The sequence below is a fragment of the Podarcis melisellensis genome, assembly GCF_964234715.1.
Source record: "Podarcis melisellensis genome assembly, chromosome: 3".
Classification (NCBI taxonomy): domain Eukaryota; kingdom Metazoa; phylum Chordata; class Lepidosauria; order Squamata; family Lacertidae; genus Podarcis; species Podarcis melisellensis.
The window spans coordinates 16,844,566-16,868,160 of record NC_138530.1 but is presented as its reverse complement, the minus strand read 5'-3'; the positions used below and the strand labels follow the sequence as shown (position 1 = coordinate 16,868,160).

Sequence of the window (23,595 nt, the reverse complement as noted above, 5' to 3'; positions counted from 1 at the left end):
ATACAGCTGAGCACATGAGTTCCCAGGGACTGTGTCATGGGAAGGACCCTTGATGTTCATCACACATGTGCGTGCATGAATTCCAGCCTCTGATCCAGAAGAAGAAGTTCAGACCAAATGCTTGGGCTTCTGGAATGACTACTGTTGTTTTAACGCTGATTTTTACTATTTAATATAGTATGTTGCCTGTATCTTATTTGAATTCCGTTGACCTTGTATGCAATCAAGCCATCTTGTGTACAGTTGTGTAGGGTATACAAGAATAAATAAACGGGGCATTTTATATCTATATGACAGAAAGGGGGTGGAAAACGGGAATGATTTCTGCAAGGGAGTAAAATATTCTTTCCTCTCTAAGGCTTTCCTAATGTTCAGGGGGTTGTATATGAAGCTGCTCATACACAGAGTAGACCTCCTGAAATTAATGGGCTTGACTAACTTAGACCCTTCAATTTTAATAGGTCTAGTTGAAGCAAGTTGGTTTTGGACATGAGAATGCAAGTTGGTCACTAACTCTATCATTTTCTTCTCAGCTGGAAAGGTGGGAATGCTATCCTCCCCCCATTTCCACCTAACCTATTTTGCGTGTTGTGTAAAGCAGTTTTGTACTTGCACCATTTGTAGCCCTCCTTACCGTCTGGAAACTGCACCACAGACTGGTAGAAAGCCCGCTCCCCCATGGCTAAACTGTGATGTCGTCATGTCAGACAAGCATGAGTATGGCTTTGGAGATCTTGGTGGTTCTTTGGCGAAATGCTGTAGCAAATAACAAAGCATAGTTCAAATATGGCATGTGGCTAACATCCAGCTTCCAAGCAACCAGTGGCTTATCTGGTTTATCACGTGGAAAAGCCAAATCTCCAAAGAAGAAAGGAAAGACCAGAGGGGGGAGAGCGTTGAGGAGAGGCATAAGTGTAAACTTGGGCCCTACAGATGTTGCTGGACTACAACTCCCATCATGCCTTGCCATCAACTATGTCCTATGAGATCCTTACATTTTCATCCCCCATCTTTCCTCCAGTGAGTTCAGGATGGTTCCTCATGTTATCCTCAGAACTCTCTGGAGATAGGTTAGGGTGAGAGAGGGTGATTGGTCAAGGCCACCCAGTAGACTTGAACCCAGGTGTCTAGCCAGCCCTCTTGTTTGATGACATGGCTGTCATATGTTGAGGTAATGGGTTGCTGATGTGTGTGCGTCACAGTGGCAATAGGGAATAGGAGTCTCCTTTTAAAGAGTTTGGCTGGCAAGCCTGTTGTCAAGGCAACCTCCACAAGAAACATGGGTTCTAGCCTCAGAGGGGCTTCATCTCCTGGTGTCTCTCTTTTAATCAAAACATAATATACTGCTTTGGAATATTTAGACCGTGTCCATTCATTTTGGTGGAGAAAAATAGGAGATAAAGAGGATTCACGGCAACCAGTGATGGTTTTGGGGTGTGTTTTTTTAACATTTACAGCATTAATTATGTAGATAATAACAGATGGTGTAACATGTAAGTTTCACACATTTGTTCTCGCTTTGTGGTTTAATTTTATTTATTTATTTTAGCAGTAAAGCCATCTGAAAATGTGCGACTATATGCAGCAGTTATCCACATCCTTCCCCCCGCCCCCCAAAAAAGACAGAACGAACCTATGTTCCTCTCCATCTTTGGCCTGTGCTCAGACTACAAAATGTGTTACTCTTGATGGCGAGCTCCGTGCATTGAGTCTGAACGATGATGGCATACCGAGAGATGTTCTGAAGGCAGGAACACACACATTGCAGCAAATGCAAAGTTGTCCTTGTTTGCTGCATTAATATCAATGCAAAAACTGAATAAGATTTGCAGGAGAGAACTGGCAGTAGGGCAAAGTGCTTAACCTTCCCCCATCCACCACTTTCTTCCCACAACTCCTCCAAGCAGTGCTGTGTTTCTAGTAAAAGAGCTGCCGGAACTCACTTCCCTTGTTCTCTTATAATGGCAATGAGGTGCCGGAACTCAGTTCTGGCGAGTTCTAGCTGAGAAAAGAAGCTTTGCCTCCAAGCTTCTTTTTCTCATCCCGCCCGCCCTTCCAGGTAGTCTTTGTGATTGGAAATAATCTCAACTTGGTTGAGAAATTGTGGGGGGCGGGGATTACTGTACAGGAAAAAGGGTTAAGCACACATACACAAAACCAATTGTCTCCCACAAATTCCCCTGCATTTCCATTACCTGGAAAACACATTTACCCCAAGTAACATGTAGTTCAACCCGCGATAGCTGATCCTTGCTTTAGAATTCCATTTTGATGAAACCGAGAGACCTGCAGTTATGTACCATTAAAAATGGGAGCTGTTCTCCTATTACCTTTCTCATTTACTCAGTGCCTGCACAGGATTTTTACTGGGACCCAGATGTGCTAGCTCAGTGGACCCAGTCCAGAAAGCCACATGGTAGCAGTTTGGAACTCTCTTCTGATTCCTCAACCTGCACATCCTTGCAGCAGACTGGGGTAAATGGCTGACTCAACAGCACAGGGCGGCAGGCACAGCAGATGCCTGTGCACAAAAAACATCAGTGCGATGTGATAGCTCCGTTCTTGTGGTTTAAAAGCAGTGTTTACCCACCCCAGCTCCCTAAATTCCCATCCTGGTGTCTTCCAGACGTTTTGGACTACAAGTCCCATCAGACTTAGCCAGCACAGTTAATGGTGAGGAATTATGGGAGTTGTAGTCCAAGCCACCTGGCGGGCACCATGTTGGATGGCTTAACCCTTCCTTTCAAAAGCAGAACACTTATAGAAGCTCTGGGAATTAGTGTTGCCTTAATAAATAACTAAATAAATAACCTATGTGAATATATATAAAATCTCATTTAACTCCACCACAAAGGGTAAAAAGGTAAAGGTAAAGGGACCCCTGACCATTAGGTCCAGTCATGACCGACTCTAGGGTTGCGGCACTCATCTCGCTTTATTGGCCGAGGGAGACACTTCCGGGTCATGTGGCCAGGATGACTAAGCCACTTCTGGCGAACCAGAGCAGTGCACAGAAACGCTGTTTACCTTCCCGCTGGAGCGGTACCTATTTATCTACTTGCACTTTGATGTGCTTTCAAACTGCTACATTGGCAGGAACCACAAAGGGTACACCCAAATAAATAAATAAAATCGCATTTCCCCCACTCAGGCTTAGATGCTCCTACTGGTGGTCCTTATGGTCATGTGACAAGAAATCCCTGCTTGTTATAGGCAGGTGTGGGGAACCTTTGACCCTCCAGATGTTGCTGAACCGCAACTCCCATTAGCCCCAGCCAGCTTGGCCAACGGTAAGGGATGGTGGGAGTTGTAGTTCAGCAACATCTGGAGGGCCACAGGTTCCCCACACCTGTTGTAGGCATTCCACACAACCCAGCTCCTTCATAGTAGCTGCTTTTATTGTGCAGCAAAATGTGGCCTGTAAACTGGCAAACTCTGCTTGGCAACGGAAAGTGAGCTGCGTAAGCGCTTGGCTTTCCCCGATCATTTCAACCACCTGAATTTCTGACCCAGATTGTTACCATCTTAAAATTCAAAGTAGGGAAACTACATTGTTTGCATTGCATTGGAGAGAAATAGCATGCAAATGAGCACAAATCCCTCTAGCTTTGAAAGTTGGTGCAGAATTGATTTCATTCCGTTGCAGGAATCATCTGGGATATGTGCTGCTTCTTGAATCCACCTGTGAGTTTAGTGCGTAGTTTGAAATGTAAAGGTCAGTGGAGAAATAGCTGTACCTGGAGCATAAACAACTCCCGAGAAAATTCGTGTCAACTGAGGAGATGGTTCTTAAAAGGCAAGAATATTAAGTGCTTGGGAAGGATGCAATTACAGTTTTCAAAATAAGCAAAGGAAGCTAAAAGGAAGATGGAGAACAACTAAATATAGTCCTCTCTGGCTAGCCAGCTGCAAAAGTGCCCAACCACTTCCATGGCTACATTTTCTCTGAGCAACTAAAGATATGGTCTTGTACAGCTGCAGTTCATTTCAAAAGAAGGTTGTGTGCAAGAGAAATACAGGGTTATTAACGTAACAGAAACTACCATGGTAATTGCACACAGCAATGGACAAGGAGAGGCAGTCTGGGGGTCACAGTGAACACAATAAACAATATTGTCTTTGTTTTATATATTAAACACAGCTAACCCAACCATTTAATAATCGACACAGTGCCGGCCCTTCTATTAGATAGAGTGAGGTGGCTGCCTCAGGTGGCAGATGATGGGGAGTGGTGGTGAGGTATTGTACTACACAGTCTAACCTGCCCCACCTCTTATGTTAGCCTGCTGCTCACTGGTGCAATGGAGGATCCTGTCCCATCATGAGTGTTGAAATAAGATAAAACTGCTAGGTCAGTCCGCATCTGTACAGTGGTACCTCTGGTTAAGAACTTAATTCGTCTCTGAGGTCCGTACTTAACCTGAAACTGTTCTTAACCTGAGGTACCACTTTGGCTAATGGGGCCTCCCACTGCGCCGCTGCTGCACGATTTCTGTTCTCATCCTGAAGCAAAGTTCTTAACCTGGGGTACTACTTCCGGGTTAGCGGAGTCTGTAACCTGAAGTGTTTGTAACCCGAGGTACCACTGTATATGGAATACAGTGGAGTTGGGGAAAGGACCTTGTCCTTCAGGTAGCAAAATGCCTTGAACAGGCTCTGAATAAAGAATAATCCAAGCCCAAACCATGGTTGGCTATGTAGCAATGGTGTCAGCTTAATTGTTGCCGGTTGAATAGAAGCTTCTTGTCATCATTCATTTCAGTCTGTCAGTTCCACGTTTTCCTCTTCTTTCTGAAGCCTTGTCTATCCATTTGCTTCCTTCAAGACTCTCTTTAGAGTCTTCAGGTTGTCAGCAACTGGCTTTTTAAATTCCTTTGCTCTTTCCCACCCTTCTACACTCCTCCTTTCACTGACCCACAATTCCATAACATCGCAGGAGCAGGCATTACACTGTCCTTGCACCGCAGTGATGCATTTTTACACAGGAGACTCTTAAAACGGAGGGAAAGCAGCTCTCAAGAGGCCTTGGGAAACACCACAGGGGAAAACTCTGCATGTGAAGTCAGGAAACTTTGAGGACATTTAAGGAGAAGGGAGCAGGGTTTGACTCCAGAATATCCGTTCTTCTCTGCGCAAAACATCTGCTCCGTTGAGCAGGGTGGGAGTCCTTTTTTTAAAAAAAGGAAAAGAAAAATCCCTGAACATCTCGTATAAACAGATGGAAATGTAATCCCATTTTAGGTCATCCCTCCTGTTTATAAATGGAAATGAGTCGATGCCTCTGATGGCTAACTGATAAGAATTACAAAAAAATATTCTCTGCCCTCAAGAAACTTTGATACCCGAAGAAGCAAGAGCTGCAGAGCTGAATGGCTTATTTATGTGCCGTGCAGCAGGAATATAATCAGGCCAACTTAAAAATTCTAGAGCCCCTTTCATCTCAGAGGAGCTCAGAGCAGTTCTGGCAGTTGAGCAGACCGATTGCTAAGAACAATAATTTATCTGGCACTTATTGCACACTCCGAATGCTTTCGCATTATCTCATGGTGAGGGGAGAGAGGGGGCATGATGTTGACAGAACAGTGTTTCACCTGAAGTGCCCCAGAGAGATTGTGGCTGGGGTACAATTTTAATTCGTAGCTTACCGTTCCTATCCACTTACACTAAGCCAGCTCTCAACACCCGTATACGAATGACAGCTGCATGTCTCCCGAAGGACCTAGTTCTCACAAACAGCTAAAGAAATGGCAAGCCCGTTTTTGGAGTACATCACAATTGAAGGCTCCGTAAAAACAAAATAAAGGGGGGAGTGATCTGGTGCTATCCCAACAGGGAAGGATATTTGTTGTTGTTTAGTCGTCGTGTCCGACTCTTCGTGACCCCATAGACAATAATAATAATAATAATAATAATAATAATAATAATAATAATAATAATAATAATAATTTATTTGTACCCCGCCCATCTGGCTGGGTTTCCCCAGCCACTCTGGGCGGCTTCCAACAAAGATGAAAGAGCACGCCAGGCACTCCTGTCTTCCACAGAAAAGGATATACCCCCAAGCAAATGTAGCCCTTGGCAGGCATAAGATTGCCTCTGCAGCTCAGTTGACAGAGCATGAGACTCTAAATCTCAGGGTCATGAGTTCGAACAACCATGTCGGGGGGGAAAGATTCCTGCATTGCAGAGGGTTGGACTAGATGACCCTCGTGTTCCCTTCCAACTCTATGATTAAAGGCTCACCAGGGGCAGAGCCTAGATCTGCTGACTCATAGTCTCCATTATGCAGCATGTGCCAGTTCCCCTTGACAATGGGCCATGTTGTTTGTTCCTGATTTGCCTCCCCATAGGGCTGGGCTGTTCATTTCAGCCAGCAGGTAGCAAGCAGGCCTGCTGCTTTAGCAAGCTTTTCATCCTTTACAAAGTGCTGCCCCAGGCAGCTGCCTAAGGAACGTCCAGTTTTGCTCGAAGGCGAAATTAAGTTTTGATCCACAGGCCCCTTACTTTCTTTGGCCAAAGCCTTGGACACAGTGCACGGGTGGTCGTTTCCTGCCTGCAGAGAACACTGGTGCACCTGCCTCATTATTATCTGACTTTAGAAAAGATCCTTTCCCTGCTCTTCCTGGGCATGCCAGGGTTTGAAACGGCGGCTTTTGCATGCAGACCAGATGCTCTTCCCCTGAGCTACAGCCCTTCCTGTCGCTGTGCTGATGTTCAAAGAGCGGCACCACACAAGGGAGCCCTCTCAATGAAGTTGTCGGCATTACCACTACAGAGACTTTTCAGCCCGTGCTTTCCCCCCGAGGGCTGGCTTTTATTGAAGAAACGGAAAGATCTGACAGTAAGCACAAAGCGCCCCTGTAGTTTCTCTCCAGCGGTTTCCCCACCAGCCACCACCACCGCTTTCCAATAAGCGCACCTCTTTGTCCTCTTAGCAACGCAGTTGCCTTCCAGCATCTGTCAACAGAGGACAGCGGCAAATCCCAAGTCACCTGCCAGAAAACAGACAATGCCCTTCCCAGAGTTCACTTGGCGGGTTCCTCAGGCTCTGCAGAGAGAGCTCCCTCTCTCCCCAGCCTCCACAATGTGACGTGCAACTCAGAGCAGCAGGCAAACTATCATACCTCCATAGTAAATGCCTTGTGTGAATGCTACCTATATGGAGAGGCAGCCTTGCGCATCCCCCACCCACCCATCATTTCCTTTGGTACTTGTAGCTCAAAATAAAGGACAACCACCTACCAATAATTAATGAATGAGCCCTGCAGTCATTCCAGATCTGCCCACCCACCGCTTAGCCTCCTACATGACTTGCTTATAATATGTCAACAGCAGATGCTCGGTGCTTTCTCCTGTGCGATGGTTGCACAACTCACTGTTTATGCACTGTGTGCAATGCTGCTGTGATGAATCCTGGAAGATGGCATCAGCGCTTCCCAGCAGGGAGCTCAGTGCACTGGTGCCCCAGTGGCCGTTTGACAGACAGGTGAAGTAAGCAAGACAGCAAGTAAGAGTGCTGTGAAGGGGAATGAAGCAAGAAGTGTTTTCTGAGGTTTAGGAGATCCAAATAGACCACTGTGGGTGCATAATTTTACAAACAGAGAAAACCCACTTCTGTGTGTCATGCTCTCCGATGCCAGCCTGTGCCAAGGAGTCAATTCTGGCCTGTTCCAATACAGTGGTACCTTGGGTTACAGACGCTTCAGGTTACAGACTCCTCTAAGCCAGAAATAATGCCTTGGGTTAAGAACTTTGCTTCAGGATGAGAACAGAAATCCTGCTCTGGCGGTGCGGAAGCAGCAGGAGGCCCCATTAGCTAAAGTGGTGCTTCAGGTTAAGAACAGTTTCAGGTTAAGAACGGACCTCCGGAACGAATTAAGTACTTAACCTGAGTTACCACTGTACAAAAGTATAGGGAAAAGAAGAGGAAGAAAAGTGACACATTTGTAAAGTTGCTGGAGCAGCGATGACATAAGAATGTAAGATAATGCTGGATCAGATCCAAAGTTCCTCTCATGCAGTATGTTGCCTGCAGCAGTGGCCTCCAGGTGTTTCTAGGAAACTCCCAAATAGGGCAGCAGGAGGAATTTATAACCCACCATATGACAAAAATACCACAAGGCGGCTTACACAAGTCAACACACACAGGAACATAGGAAGCTGCTTTGCACAGAGTTGGACCCTTGACCCATCTAGCTCTCCATTCTCTGCAGTGACTGGCAGTGGCTCTCTGGGGTTTCAAACCAAGAGTCCTTTCCCCAAACATTACTGGAGATACCAAGGATTGCACTTGGGACCTTCTCCCTGGAAGGCAGGTGCTCAGTCACCGAGCTATGGCCCATCCCCAAAACACCACAGTGCAAAACAAGATAAAAATGCAACCTAAAATGAACACAAACAAGAAGAAAACCAGAACAGTACCAAAAAAAAAAAAATTCCAACAGTTTTAGAAGCAGAAGATAATATGCACACACAGAAAAGATTGAGAGCCATAAGACTGCACTCACTTGACCTTCTCTGGCTCAGATTTCACCTGCCAGCCCAAGCCAGGATTCCTCCTTTACTCCCCTGGAAATAGACCTAAACATACACTGTTGTTTGACCCCCCCAGCATCTGGAGGTGGAAGTGGGACTAGCAACAAAAGGTTGAGGTATATTTTCACCTTCCTAATGAGAATGCTCATATTATGGTTTCCAGCTTGGTTAGTAAATTTATGGTTGTGTACACATTCCATGAATTGCCATGCTTTACACGCCACTAACTGCTGCATCTGATTGAGCGGATGCTAGAATGCAAGAGGTATATGCCATAAATTTCTTGGTCTTTAAGCAGCTACAGTACTTTTGCTGCTGTGTTTACTCAAGTGGCAGGGCGATCCCAAAGGGCAGCCCAAAGGCCAACAGAAGGGCTACTGGAAGAAGCAGAAGTGTTTTCAGCAGCTATCAGGGAGGGAGGCCTGCCAGCAGGATAGCACTCACACTGCTGTGGTTCTCAAAGGTGGAGACATCCCACTGACTGGCAGGGAAATTGGGGGTGTCATGGACCCACACGTTCCTAAGCCCCTTTGACACACCCCTAGAAAGGGCCAAAAGCTATGGAGTTGGTGGAAGAGGAAAAGCATTTAAAATTGAAGGGGACTAGATGACCCTCTGCAGTTCTGTGACTCCTCCACCACGCCATCTTTTATCTGGTGTCAACTAGCAATTAGGGCTTTGAAACTTTTGCAAAACTGCTGCAGACTGAACCTCGCCTTGCCCCTTGTCATGGCCACAGTCTGACCTCTCCTTCTTCACTCTTAGAAGTTCATCCTTTTATAAAGACGCTGATGGTGGCAATGTAAAGGCAATCAATCAAGTTGACTACCAAGCTCTTTTCCTTGAGATTACCCACCCACGCCCAGATAAGACCAAATTGCAACAACTCCGCATTTATTAATTAAAAGAGCCTTTAAAATCTTATCATGAAATTCGGGGGGGAGGGGGGAGGAAGGATGTGTGCGGGTGTACACACCCACAAAAATACAGTGCAAATTCCCAGTCCAGAAATTAAGGGAAAGTGAAACCGATAAACTGAAATGTGATAAAAGAGTGTAGTCTTATCTGGTACACTTTCTACTGCTGCAATTTAAAATCAAAATATGTTGCCTCCATTGGAGGATAGAGTTCTGTTAGAACTCTCAGTTCACTACAGCTCAGTTTTCAGATTTTCCTCAAAAGAATGCGGCGAATTACTGAGCACAAAATGCTCAGGAACAAGCTTAGCTCTCAAGTACAGTATGTGTTGCGTCCCCCTCTAGTGGCTGAACTGCGGGTGCAAAACCTACTAACTTCAGATTTGGTGAAAGACACTGCAGACATTGGAGACGCAGGGGAAAGAGTCACCCATTTTTGAATCGCAACTTTTAAAATTGTTTCTCATTGCAGTTAGGAATTTTCGGCTGTGAGGGTGGGAACTGGTAAAAATCATGGGGCCCAATCCATCTCTACAAGTATAGAGCTGCATGCATGAGGGAAGATTCCTCTATAATTCCAGTCCCAGGCCAATTCTCAGTCTGTGTGTGCATAATGGCAAAACACTATGACATGCCCAGCCATTACTCATAATAAGTCCTCAGGACTTCCATGTTGAGATCCACCTGTGCCATTCACCTTAGTATCATCCTTCTTCCCATCCCCGGTGTTCAGAATCTAAACAGACAGCATATAGCCTCTGGAAGCAGGAAGACCATGCAGTGCCAACTGAAATTCTCTGGACCTACTCTGTGCTCTAAAGGAGCCATATGTGCAGTTGGCCAGATAAATCAGCCCTCCTCACTGATGGTCAGGTTCATCATAAAAGTTGGCATCAGTAAGGGCTCCTTATCTTTGGCCACATCCACTGCATGTAACTCTCTCACTCGCTCACTCACTCTCTGCATCAAAACTTAGTTGATTTTGCTGGCTTCAAATCCCCAGTCAGCTATGAGGCCCCTCTCACATGGCTACAGTGCTCTGTTTTTAATGTTTGATGCTTTATTATGTTTTATATATTCTGTAAGAAGCCCAGAGTGGCTGGGGAAACCTAGCCAGATGGGCAGGGTATAAATAATAAAGTTGTTGTTGTTGTTGTTGTTGTTGTTGTACCAGAGATCCCATGGACAAAGCTTTTGTCGCAGTTTAGTAAGGCCCAGGATGAACTCCACTCAGCCTCGGGCCCAGACTTAAAAGAAACAAGCAGGGGCAGGCACAGTTTGGCAAGCCTGCTGGAGGATTAGGCTGTCAGGATGGGACATCATGGAAGAGCAGAGGGTAACTTGCCCAAGCCCCTCTCAAACCTGCCAGTGGGTCTAAAATTCAAATTAGTTGGACTAACCAGTTGCCTGAAGCTGTTTGGTGGAGGGCGGATAACCCCAGCCAATCGTAAGAACATTAGGAGAGCCTGCTGGATGATGTCAATGGCCTATCTAGTCCAGCATCCTGTTCTCACAGTGGCCAACTAGATGCCTACAGGAAGCCCCAAAGCAGGACCTGAACATAACAGCAACTGGTTTATAGAGGCATATTGCCTCCAGCTGTGGAGGTAGAAAATAACCATTGTGGCTAGTTGCCCGTTCCTCGTTTGGAAACAAAACCTGACTTAGCAACAAAACCTCAGTCTTGTGTTGTTTGTGGGAGATACGTTAAAGAGACTTGGGTGTGAGAATCATTTTGAACTATTACAATGCTCTTACAATCAACGTTAATCCAAAACTGAATAGTAAAGAATAAGGCCTTCTTATTCATTGTCAAATATTTGGTTTCATCTGGCAGTGATTTGTGAAGCTGCATTTGCTGCTGTTGATGATAAAACGACATTTACCTTGCCAGCAGGTATCCAATTAAACCGATTGTGAATCTTGAAATGTTCTCAGATTTGAGCATGTAACGTTCTTGTTTTAAAGACAGCCCTTCTGGGAAGCAAACATGTTTTCTAATTCTGCTGGCCATTATTCATTACTTGCCAGTTGCTTGAATTTTTTCCCCCGATTACCCACTCAGTCTGTAGGAGCAGTGCCACATGACGCAGCTAGCAGAGAAAGAGAGTAATTTTCTGAACAACACAAATTCATTTAAATGCATAACTATTCTTCTCCATGACTATTCTTCTCAATAGCTTCTCCGTGGCTTTTTTAAAAAGCCCTCCACAAAGGACTTGCTCATAAGTGGCTTGCAAATATAAAAGCAAATAAAAGAACAACAGTGATCTGACCACTAAAACAAAAATTATTAGCAAAAACAACAAAAACAAGAACACAACGAGCAGCACAACAGCACACAGTGCTGGAGGCGATGATGATGATTGAGAGTGCAAGAATAATCCTGATGCAAAACACAATAACAATATATTACATAATATATCATACCAAATATAAACTCATTGTTTCCTGTGAACACTGACATTCAGTTTTTAGCATATCATGTGAAAACAAAAAGAGATTGTAGAGAGGTCCAAAAAGCCCTCTCCAAACAGAGTGAACGGAAAGCAAAATGGCAAATGCAATTAAGTGTAAATATCACTACCCACAGATGAGTATATATCACTACCCACAGAAGCACCACACCTGTGCCCTGAACATTGAGCCTGAGCCCAGAAACCAGGGGTCAGCATTGGAACTGGAGACCTCAAATTGAAACCAAGCCACACACTACCAGGGAAGCAGCGTCCTTGCTTGCACTGGCTTCATCTGCCAGATCCGCTCAGCACTGCAAGCAGCATGTGTGGCAAAGGGCAGTGGAGAGATGCCAGGCTCCAGGCCAGGGGCCTGTCCCTTTAAGAAACTCCACCCTCTCCCATCAAGAGGGTGGAGCCTGGCAGGGATAGTCAGGCTGCAGAATAAGAGCTGAGTCAGCAACCAGCCCTTGCCAGAACAAGCTGTCCCTTCCCTTGGACCTGTCCAAGGTCCTGAACTTTTCTGGCCACTCTTTCTTTCTGATCTGTGAGAGGATATAAGCTGCTGAAGTGGGAATACTCTGCCCCAAGCCCCCGCTTGGCCACCTTCCTCCAGACTCCACCATAACTGATCTTATGCCAGGCTTGGGCATACATAGGCCAAATTAGGCTTGCCACGTGACAACCTAAAACAGCCCACCTGGTGTCCTTTAGGATTACAATTCCAATCAGCCCCAGCCAACATGGTTGTTTACATCTCTGAGTACACTGGAAGAGTCTCCTGACTATTCTTCACCAAGAGGCAGATAGCACTAAGGGGAGCAATGGGCAGTCAAAGAAATGGCTGCCTCATATTTCAGTGTGCCGGATGACTGAAAGGTAAAATCTAGATTCACAACATTATGGCCTGGTCACCCCTAGATCAAATTGAAAATGACATACCACGAACTATCACAACAAAGTGGAGAACTTTGTCAAGGACTCCATACAGTGATTTCTCTCTGCATTGCTCTGAAGTAAATAATATACAACTGTGGAAGAAATTGAAGAATGAGTTCAGAAATAAGCACTGAAGGAGTTGAAGCAGGGCCTGCGGAGAGCGCTAATGATCTTTTGGCTATTTGTCGTTGCAGGATGTTTGCAAGGTCTCTTTTCTTACTGTGCAGTGCTCAACAGCTTTGATTAAGGCTTTTAATAACCTAATTTCTGGCCATTTCTCAAGGCCCAATTTTTGTCTTTCTCGCTTGATTGCTCTGCAGCTATCACAAGGGATTTGCTGAGCTATTTGTCTTCTGTTGTGGGCACACAGCATGGCACTGAGTGGCTTCAATTGTAGTTTTTTTTCTGATTGTTCCTTTCAAATTATGTGTCATAAGAATCTTTCTTAGAGCAATGATTTGAATACATGAGTTCCTTAAGGGCTCTCTTTCAGCTCCAAATCACTCTGTGTATGGGATAGAACCCTGTAGAGCTCCAAGGGGCGACAGCTTGATCTCTGTGGGGAAGAGCTTTCGGAAAGGTTAAAAAATTATCAGAGTTCTATGTTGCTGGCACCAAAGGCAGCTAAGCCAAAATTGCAAAGGGGAGGGGGGCATTGCCATAGAGATATAATCATGAGAAGGCTTTCTGGTGAAGATCTTAATGGTAGGGAGAATGTGTGGGGAGAAAGGGGATCCATTAGACATAATGACAGCAGGTACACCTCTGTCCGCCTCAAACATTAGAAAATGCAGGCTCCAGAATCTGGGAGCAAGAGGGGGAATGTGAACAGCAAGTACTAAACCTTCCCATACCTGTGATGTACTTCCTAACAGCCACCCCTCACTCCAATATGCTTTTCTCCTAGCCAGACTCCTCCATGAAGCTATAGCTTTGTACCAGAATGTGGGGATGCAATCAGAGACTACACATTGCATTCATCTGCTAAGGGAACCTCTCCAGGGTACTGAAGTACATCCTAACGTAGGCTTCTACTGATGGTGACTGGGACCCAATATCAGCGCTCTCCTGCAAGGCTGCCTGTAGTCTGCGGGTTGGTGGGCATCTAGCCCTTTAAAAAAGCTCACAAACTTTGACACTAATTTCTTATTCATCTACCACTATGTATCTAACCTTCTCTTTGGGGAAAATCCAGAAGGGCCTGCAACAAAATGGGCCTGCAGTGTGGAGGAAGAATTTCTGTTCGGGGCTTCAGTCAACCAAGCAACTCCTCTTCCATGTTACTCCATTCCACCCCTCCTTCACCCAAATCTTCACTATTTCCCTCACAATGATTAGCTAGCAGTCCATGTGCTCTGAGCATGTCCAGTCCACTTGCAGTTGGGATGGGGAGTCACCCTTGCATGCATCTATTTTAGTACGTCTGCAACCTTGAGGTTCTTCAGATTCTTCCGATAAGCCCCTCTTGTGTGAGGGCAGTGCTGTTTTGGTTGCATAAGCATTCACACCCAAATAATAGATCCACTATTGGTATTCAGCAGGGTCTTAAAATTCCCCCACCACTTCAGGCCACCTGAATGGCCAGTGCTGGGCCTGATAATGCCTGCAGGCCAGATGTTCCCTACCCCTTGTATACAGGATTGGAAAAGGTGATCACTCTGCACATTCAGATGGAACTGGTATTTAAAGCCCTGTCTACCTGTCTTTTTACCTGAGCACAGCACTGGTGCAATTTGTCCTCCTCAGTTGATAATGCCTGCCGGAAGAATAACAGGGGCTGCTATTTGGTGTTATTATCTGGGTGGCCTTTGCTGCTTGTTCATCATATGGCTGACACTGTCTCAGAGAATTAGAGGTGCTTAACAAGATTGCACTTCAATTGGTCTGTTTATTCTTCATAGAGAAGTTCTAGGCTAAGTGGTTACGTGACGTAGGACCTCTTCCTATCGTTAGTGAGGTCCTGTGGGGTCCAATACCTTCAGAATCTAAAGTCATGGGAATGAAGCCCTTGTACCTGCTTGCTTGCATTTTTATGAAGATTTTCAGTGATGCTATTTAATTTTACTCCTTTTTTGCTGTTTGTCTGACTATTTTTTGCAGAGTGATTCATATGCCTCAGGTATACAAATATTCAAGTCCTAGAAATCAGACTTTTTATGCTGAACTTTTAGCTGTAAAACATAAAACACCTGAGGTGCTAGCACACACCCTGCCCTTCGCCTCAAGGATGCCCCACCCCCTGCAAAAATCAATAGAAGAAAGAAAGCATTAATAACCTCACTGTGAGAAAAGAAGTTACAGAGAACCAGGCAGAGGGCCTTCTTGGTAGTGGTGCCCACCCTGTGGAACACCTTCCCATCAGATGTCAAGGAAATAAGCAACTATCTGACTTTTAGAAGACATCTGAAAGCAGCCCTGTATAGAGAAGTTTTTAATGTTTGATGTTTTATTCTGTTTTTAATATTTCTTTGGCAGCTGCCCAGAGTGGCAAGGGCAACCCAGTCAGATGAGTGGCATGTAAATAATAAAATTGTTGTTGTTAGTATGAAATACTTTTCAAGGCAAGCACTTCCCTCACTCTTTCCCTGTCTCTTGTACCCAGTTTCAGAGGATACTTCCTGGTTCATTAAACCACAGTTTCCCGTGGTGACTGAACTGAGAAACTGTAGTTTAGACTCTCCCTACTAAGGAGGCTTGCAAACCACAATTTGCTGTATAGCTTAATCCAGGCAGAGGCAAACTTGGCCCTCCAGATGTTTTGGGACTACAACTTGATCATCCCTAGCTAACAGGACCAGTGGTCAGGGATGATGAGAATTGTAGTCTCAAAGCATATGGAGGGTCGAGTTTGCCTATGCCTGGCTTAATCAATAAATTAATAGCTTGAATTCATTTAATTAATGGGACTAAGGAAATCCTTTTTTCTGTTTAAGTACAGATTCCCTTGAGAGTAATTTGTTGGTAGCTGCCTATATGTTGGCGGTAGGCAGGGGCAGAGCCAAAAGTGAACAGAGATGGAGTCCAAAGTGGGTGGAGTTTTGAAACCAGACCAAGAGCTTCATGAAAATAAGCCAATGGCAACAAGTTCTCTACCCTGGACGTGAAGTGTGGGAGGAGTGGAAGCTAGTTGTAAATGTCTGTGGCAGTTCATTCAACTTAATAAGACATAGTTATAATTGGGAGAAGGTTGAGAGGCTGCATCTCACAGGGAGAAATCTCTCTCGATCTGCTCTTCACTATAAATCTAATAGGAGAAACTAGGTAGGTGCCCTCATGAGTCTTTTAAGTGGAAGGGTGGGGAGTTTTCCATCAAGGGAAGTATTTGAACATAAACTTGGACAGTCATCTGCTAGGAATGCTGTAACTCTGGACTTCCTCTACTGAAGATGGACTTGGTAGTCTTCAAAACTTTCTCTAATTCCATTATTCTACCCATTGCTCCTAAAACCTGCATAACAAAGGTCTCCTTTACCTTTAATAGCTGTGTAGAATAGGGAATTCTCTTAGTTGCAAATATAAGAAGCTGTGCTGGTACTATTAAATGGTAGAAACTTCCTCCTTTCTTTGCCATCTGACCAGCCTAGCTTGGAGTAGACCCTTGGAGCCCTGCAGATGTCCCTGAACTACAGCTCCCATCATCCCTCACGATTGGGCCATGCTGGCTAGGACTGATGGTAGTTGTAGTCCAGCAATATCTGGCAGGCCATAGATTGCCCTGTCCTTATTCTACAAGATGTGAGATGAGTGTAGACATGTGTCTCCTGATTTTGGCAAAAACTGAAGAGCGACCACTGAATAATACTTTATTTCCTATGTTTTTGTTTTGCTGCTTCACCTCTCTGCATCATTGGTCTGTTTTTCCCAAAAAACCTAACTTTTCTTTGTTTCCTTGATACATATATGGGGAGGAGAGATTAAAGGGGAGGCGGAGAGAAACTTTTTGTCTCCAAACAAAAGAAAACAAAATCGCACACGTGTGCATTTAACCACAGAACCTCATTTAACTTGAACTGAGAGCAATTGAAGAAAGTTGCCTCTCTCTGGGGATTAATTCCACTTGGTGAATTTTAGAGTGATTTTGTACATAATTGTTTTTATTGTTTCCTTGATCTAATTAATCAGTTTCCTCTCTACTTTATTTGGGTCTTATGCACAGCATAATAGAAGCTCTGCAATGGCTGCAAAACAGAAGCAGCCAATGGAAGAGTCCAAAGATAGAGGATCTGCAATAATTATGGACACAATATAATCATGGTGAAGCTGCTACGAAGCCCCATAATTTCAATTAAAGTGGTTTATCCAATTATTATATTTCAACTCTTACAGTAAAAACATTTAAAAGAAAGTGATAAAAATAGCAGCAAATAAAATCATAAAAAGCAGGGGGCTAGAAAAAAATTAATAAAAAGTTTAGCAGATTTTAAAAAAGAAGTCCTTAGGGTCCAGTTAAAGGCTGCTGAGGCAGAGCCAAGCAGAGGAGGTCTAAGAGGGAGGTAATTCCACACACGTGGGGCCACAACTGAAAAGGTTCTGTCTTTGTCAACCTAAGAACACAAGAAGCACCAACCATGTGTTCCATCACTGAATTATGACTCCCTTCTTTTCTGCCATGCCTCTTTTTACTAACAGTATATGAATAATTCAAATAACAACAGCCAAGGCTTTATTTCAGCAGGAGCTCACCGCTTCTCAGGTCCAGCACATCTCAGGTGAGTGCCATTGCCATTCTAAGAGAACAGGGTGAATGGCATGAAGACAATGCTTTACCCCATTCTCCCCTATTCTTTTTTTAAAAAAAATCCACTAAAACTGTTCATGAACATCTCTCCAAACATGCACATCCTTCTATTCAGTTTTGCCCATCATGCACACTTTTGACAACACATTTCCCTAATATTTTTATACTAATACATGCATTTTTGTACACCTCCCCCTAATGCAAACTTCTTTGCACAAATGCTTTGGTTGGAGAACTGTGTTGCAAAATGTGGAGAAGTGTGGATTTCAAAGGATAACTGTGTTTCAGTTCGCGTTGTTGCACCTGCATCCTCCAGGTGTTGCCAAACTACAACTCCCAGCAACCCCAGCCCAGCAACATCTGGAGGGCATCAGGTAGGCAAGGACTTGTGTATTGTTTCATGAAGTGTTGATCCAGCCATATACAGGCAAAAGGAGGGCCGAAGCGAGGAATGGAAGGATCCTCACAAAAGCATTGGTTTCCTGTAGCTTAAGGCACTCAATGATCCAAACAGTTCCACAAAATGCCATCTGTTCTCTTGGTAAATGGCCACAGTCTGTCTGTCTGTCTGCTCGCGTATGTGAGCATGTGGAGGACACATAACAGATTACGGTGCTGGAAAAGCATTTGTTGCAGCCTTTCATTAGCCATATACATACAGTGTGAGTTAATGAGGAAGGATGTCAATATTCTTTTAATGAGCTTGCCGTTCTTGCGGCAACAAGTTGAAATCCATGTGCCTGCAGAGACTAATAGCCCGGGGAACTGCACCATGTTAAACAGAGACTTTATTTATGTTCTTCAACCCCATATTTCCTCTTTGATGGCATCACTCTTCATGCAAACATCAGTTGCTGCTATCTTCTCCCAGCAAATAATTCACCTCTGAAGCTGGGAGAAGATGAAAACATTGACATGGTGGGGATGAGAGGAATGTGTTAGATTCCCCCCCCCCCCGGCAATTGCATATGCTAAGTTTTTTTTTAATTATAGTTGTGTAACTGTTAAATAATCTGAATATAAGCATAAGCCAATTCACTCCCGCTAACAGATACGTTAAGTTAAAGGAGGGTTTTCTGTGTAAATGAGGAACCAGCTGTGATCGTTTCTCGTATATAAATCTTTACCCCCTGCTTACCACAAGTTATGCACTTCCTTGTCATCTGATGAAACTCAGCTGTTCTAGTCTGCCTAGTAACCATCAGTCCATACCTGAGCCTATCTTGCTTCAGACATGGGCATTTGAAATTTTTTGCTACTTTCTTTTTGTGACACATGGGGCTGAGACAAGACAGAGGTATGCAGAAAAGAGCATCAGGGACAAGAAGGAGAGAGAAAAATCGTCTAGCACACAAGATCCTATTTCTCCACACTTAATCTTATAAATGATCATGGCCACAAGCATGAGAAGAACCCTAAATAGAAATAGATTTGCCTTTACATGTGAAAATCGTACAAAGCTTAAATGTGGTTGCAAGCACAAAACAACAGTGTAAATAATACTCTAGTTGAACATGGCTAAGTGATCAGATTTGCACAACTTTTTAGGAAACATGAAGTAGGTGTTGATAACTAAATTCTGCTTGGTAACAGTTTACAAGCAAATTGATTTCCCCAAAAGGTGGTCCTACATTTTCTTTTAAACATCTAATAAGTTTGATATTACAGAGCTGGGAATTACCTCAAACTGTGTGTCTGCTCCTATAGAAAGGCCCCACTTTGAGGCGGCACAGAACACATCATTTCTCTCTTCCTTGGTGCCTGAACTAAGTCTTTAGAGATTTACTTGGACTTATTATCAGTTTATCAAAGCTGCAATATAAGATTCTGTAGTTGAACCTGGTGGGATTTGTAAAAAAAAAAGGGGGGGAACCAACTATAAGGGAATTTGTGAAGGCATCCTTAATGGGATTTGGCCTCCAACATAATAAAAGGTGTCATTTTTAACATCTCTCACCCCTTAGGTGATATTTTTAAACCTTGAGGATGAAATAGCTCTCTGTGGGATTTGTTCCCTGTGCTTTAAATATCACTTATTTCCTTCAGACTAGGTAATTGGTGTTAGTTTTATGGTGCTGTGGCCTAGAGCTAAGATGAGTGAGTCTGAAAGGATCCGTCCCCTTTCAGCATTCTGCTCATCCAAACAGAAACATGTCACAAAGCACTCAAGCGGTTTTCCACATTAACATTATTTTGTTTAGCTCTGTTTAAAGAGTCGCCGTGGTAACGGACAGTAGAGGCTGCCTTATATATATAATTGCTGCTTTGGTTCTCAATCCTATTCCTATCATTCTCTGTTAGCAATGATATGTTAAAGTTCAGAGCTAAATTTAACCCCCAGGGTATTACTTCTGCAACTGAAATGTTTTTCTGTACACACCATCACTGTGGACCTGTTCACACTTTATTTAATGCCTTTATTTAATGCAGATTCAAATTCCCACTTTAGATATATGTACAATTTGAAGAGTAGGAGGAATCTGCCCTTTTTGCTTTACAACCGCTCACATCATGTGGGCAGTTATACATTTTTCTGGGCCTCTCTTTCCTCCCTGTATTGTTACCTTTGCTCTCAAAGGCCCAGCTAATCAGGCCTCAGCAGTGGTGGGTTTATCACATCTTGATGCCTAAACCTCTCATCTCTTCCACAATATTTATTTATATTTTATTGAGAGTATTACAGTGAGTTAAAGTAAAAACAGAGAAAGAAAGAATAGGGGAAGAGAAAAAGAAAAAGGATACATAAAAACATTTTTAAAGGCAGAGGAAACCAGCAATAGCAAAATAATAATAAAATATAATTAAGGTTACAGAAATATCATTAAATTCATCCAAGCATAATCTTTGTCTGAAAGCAATCCTTTCATGGGTTGCAAGAGTTGTCATGTCATCTATCCATTGATGAGAGGGGGGCCATATTTATTAATGCCAATATTTTTACAGTTGTAAGGGCACAGAGAATCTATTTATGCTGACCACTTGTCAAGCCTCATATATTAAGTATATCGTTTAAGAAGATGTTATCTTCTGAAATTTTAAACTCTTTTCCCCACACTAATATTTATACATTTTTTCCAAAAAAATGGCAAACACCAAACACCATATAAACATGTTTCAAAGAAGCATCTCTTCCATGATGAAGGCCAAAGTTTCTCACTAGCCCATTTAATACTTCAACACTTCCTTCTTCCTGTCTTTTGTCGGCTGGAGTCACCGGCCCTGTTTGCACATCACAGTAAACTTTAGCTTTCCAGGACCACGTGAATGGGCTGCCTTTCAGAGAGAAGCTCACCTCTCTGTGCTCCAGTGAGTTAAAAGGACTGGGAAGGAGCAAAGAGTCAGCACTTTTGTGCTAAGCCATAGTTTGGCTTACCGCTTCATGCAAATACTGCCATTGCATTTCCGTCTAAATACAGTAATTATTTCTAAATTTGTACCTATGCACATAAATTAGCCTATGCAAATTTTACACAAAGTGATTTCTCTCTTGTCCTCTTTCTTGTTGGTGCATAAATGACCACTTGGAAAAGATGCGGACATTGCACTGAGCAGGCAAAGAGCCTGACTTATGTCATCTTTAGAGTACAGCTCAGGCAAGCTGCTACAATCCTAAACAGCCACTTTTCAGCCTTCCCTGGACAGGATTGCTGTTTTTACACGAAGGCTTCTGCCGTGTGATTTAACTTGGGAAACTTTGATAAATAATTTGTAAACCTCCCACACAAACACACGTTTACAAGTCCCTCTCATCTCTGGGCACCCTTTCATAAAAGAACCCATCACGGGAATGACACCCATTTCAATAATAGAATGGTTGCCCGTGTTGGAGGGCTGTCGCCATGACAACTGTGACAGGTGCACAAAACAGGGTTAGCTTGTTTTTGCTGGAAAGGTTGCAGCCATTATTTTTTATAAGCGCAACTCTTGGTGGAAACAGCGGCAGAGTGCATCCGTAGCTCCACACGCGAGCAAAGTGGTTTTCCCAAAAGCAATTGTATGTCTTCGATGTGCATAGAATAGATGGATCCCCAAACAGCAATCCCATGCTGCTTAAACCCCATTGCTCGAAGCCCTCTTTGTACATTTGAAAGGTTTTGGGGTGGAAATGTGTGTTTTGGTGTTGGTACTGGCCCTGCCCTTTCCAATCCTTCCACAGTCTGAAGCTCTGAAGGAGAATTACCAGCATTCCCAATCATGCAAGTGCAGTCTAAGCCAGGGGTTAGCAAACTTTTTCAGCAGGGGGCCGGTCCACTGTCCTTCAGACCTTGTTGGGGGCTGGACTATATTTTGTTTTTTTGTTTTTTTATAAATATTTATTAAGGTTTTTACAGAAAAGAAAAAAAACATCCAATAACAATAAACAGTATTACTTTGTTTAACAAAATTTCATATCCTCTTTGAACTTCCTCACGCCTCCCACTCCCATTTGCATCATTAATGAATTTTGTCCAGCAAATTATCATCTTATTTCCAAATTTTATAACCGCTTATTTAGTTACAATAAAATAATTCTCCTGCAAATTTGTTTTTCTTAATCTCTCTTGTCATCAGTTCCTGATCTATTTTAGTGATGGCCAATTATTTATAACTAAATAATTGGGGCTGGACTATATTTTGAAGGGGGGGAGAATGAATTCCTATGCCCCACAAATAACCCAGAGATGCATTTGCATTCTACTCATGTAAAAACATGGTGATTCCCAGACCATCTGTGGGCCGGATTTAGAAGGTGATTGGGCCAGATCCGGCTCCCGGGCCTTAGTTTGCCTACCCATGCTCTAAGCACTTTAAGCTATGCACAGTTAGAAGCCCCCATCAATATGTCCTGCTCAATGTGGGAAGGTTGCAGGGAGGAACAAGCATGCCTGGTGCACCCAGGGACATTTGAAGGGAAGCGTCATAGAATCATATAATTGTAGAATTGGAAGGGACCCTGAGGGTCATCCAGTCCCAGGGGCGCCGACTTATAAAAAATATTGGGGGGCGGGGGCCCATACCGACTTATAAAAAATATTGGGGGGGGCCAAGACCTCCAAACCGCTGCTGCTGGGGGAACGAAAGGGGCGAGCCCCGGGCTGCCCCGACCTTAAGTGAACCTGTGAGGGCCCGCCCTTTGCGGCAGCCGATTGGCTGCTGCCGTGGGCGGTGAATATTAATGAGCTAGGGGGAATCCCTGCTTCTCGCGGGGCTGATGCCAGCCCTGTGAGATTGTTGATGGGTCGAGAGCCCGCAACCCCACCCCCTCTCTAGGTCGGGAGTGGCTTTGTTTTAACTCATTACTGAATGTATTTTAAAAGGTAACTATCGTCAAACAAGGAAAATAAAAAAATACCAACATAATTTTGTGATTTTACAAAGCATAATATAACTAATAATTTTCTTAAATTATTGGGGGGGCTGAGCCCCCCAAAACGAATTTTTGAGGGGGCTCGGGCCCCCTCAGGCCCCATGGAGTCGGCGCCTATGTCCAGTCCACCCCCTGCAATTCAGGAATCTCGAGTATAGCATCCATGGCAGACGGCCATCCAACCTCTGACTAAAAACCTCAAAGGAAGTCCACAACTTCCCGAGGGAGACTATCCCACCGTTGAACAGCTCTTACTGTCAGAAAGCTTTTCCGTATGGCTAGTTGGAATCTCATTTCCTTCAACTTGAAGCCACTGGTTCAAGTCCTACCCTCTGGAGCAGGAGAAAACAAGCTTGCTCCATCTTCCATTCCAAACTCTGCATTTTGGCCCATTTGAGCTTTCTGTTTCCCAGGCTAATTTTATTTATACATAAACATTCCCCTTTAATTTTTCATCATTGCTTTCTTTCGCTGGGCTATAGGGCAAAAAGAAAACTTGGCCTGCTAATTACAGACTCCTTGTCTCCCCAGCTGCTTCCCATTTGGCCGAGATTTGCCGGCTGTAATCATCCAGCAAAGTGGTGTCTCTTTCAGAGAAACTAGTTGCTGCTGGGGATGAAACCTAACATTGGCTGAAGGTGGCAAGATGCGGCTATTAGCTGC

General features: G+C 44.0%; 1 protein-coding gene across 6 annotated transcripts in view; it reads left to right on the top strand.

The window, feature by feature from the left end:
• Positions 1 to 23,595, top strand: part of SLC8A1 (solute carrier family 8 member A1) — a 303,786-nt gene that overhangs the window by 204,198 nt on the left and 75,993 nt on the right. The window lies entirely within an intron of this gene.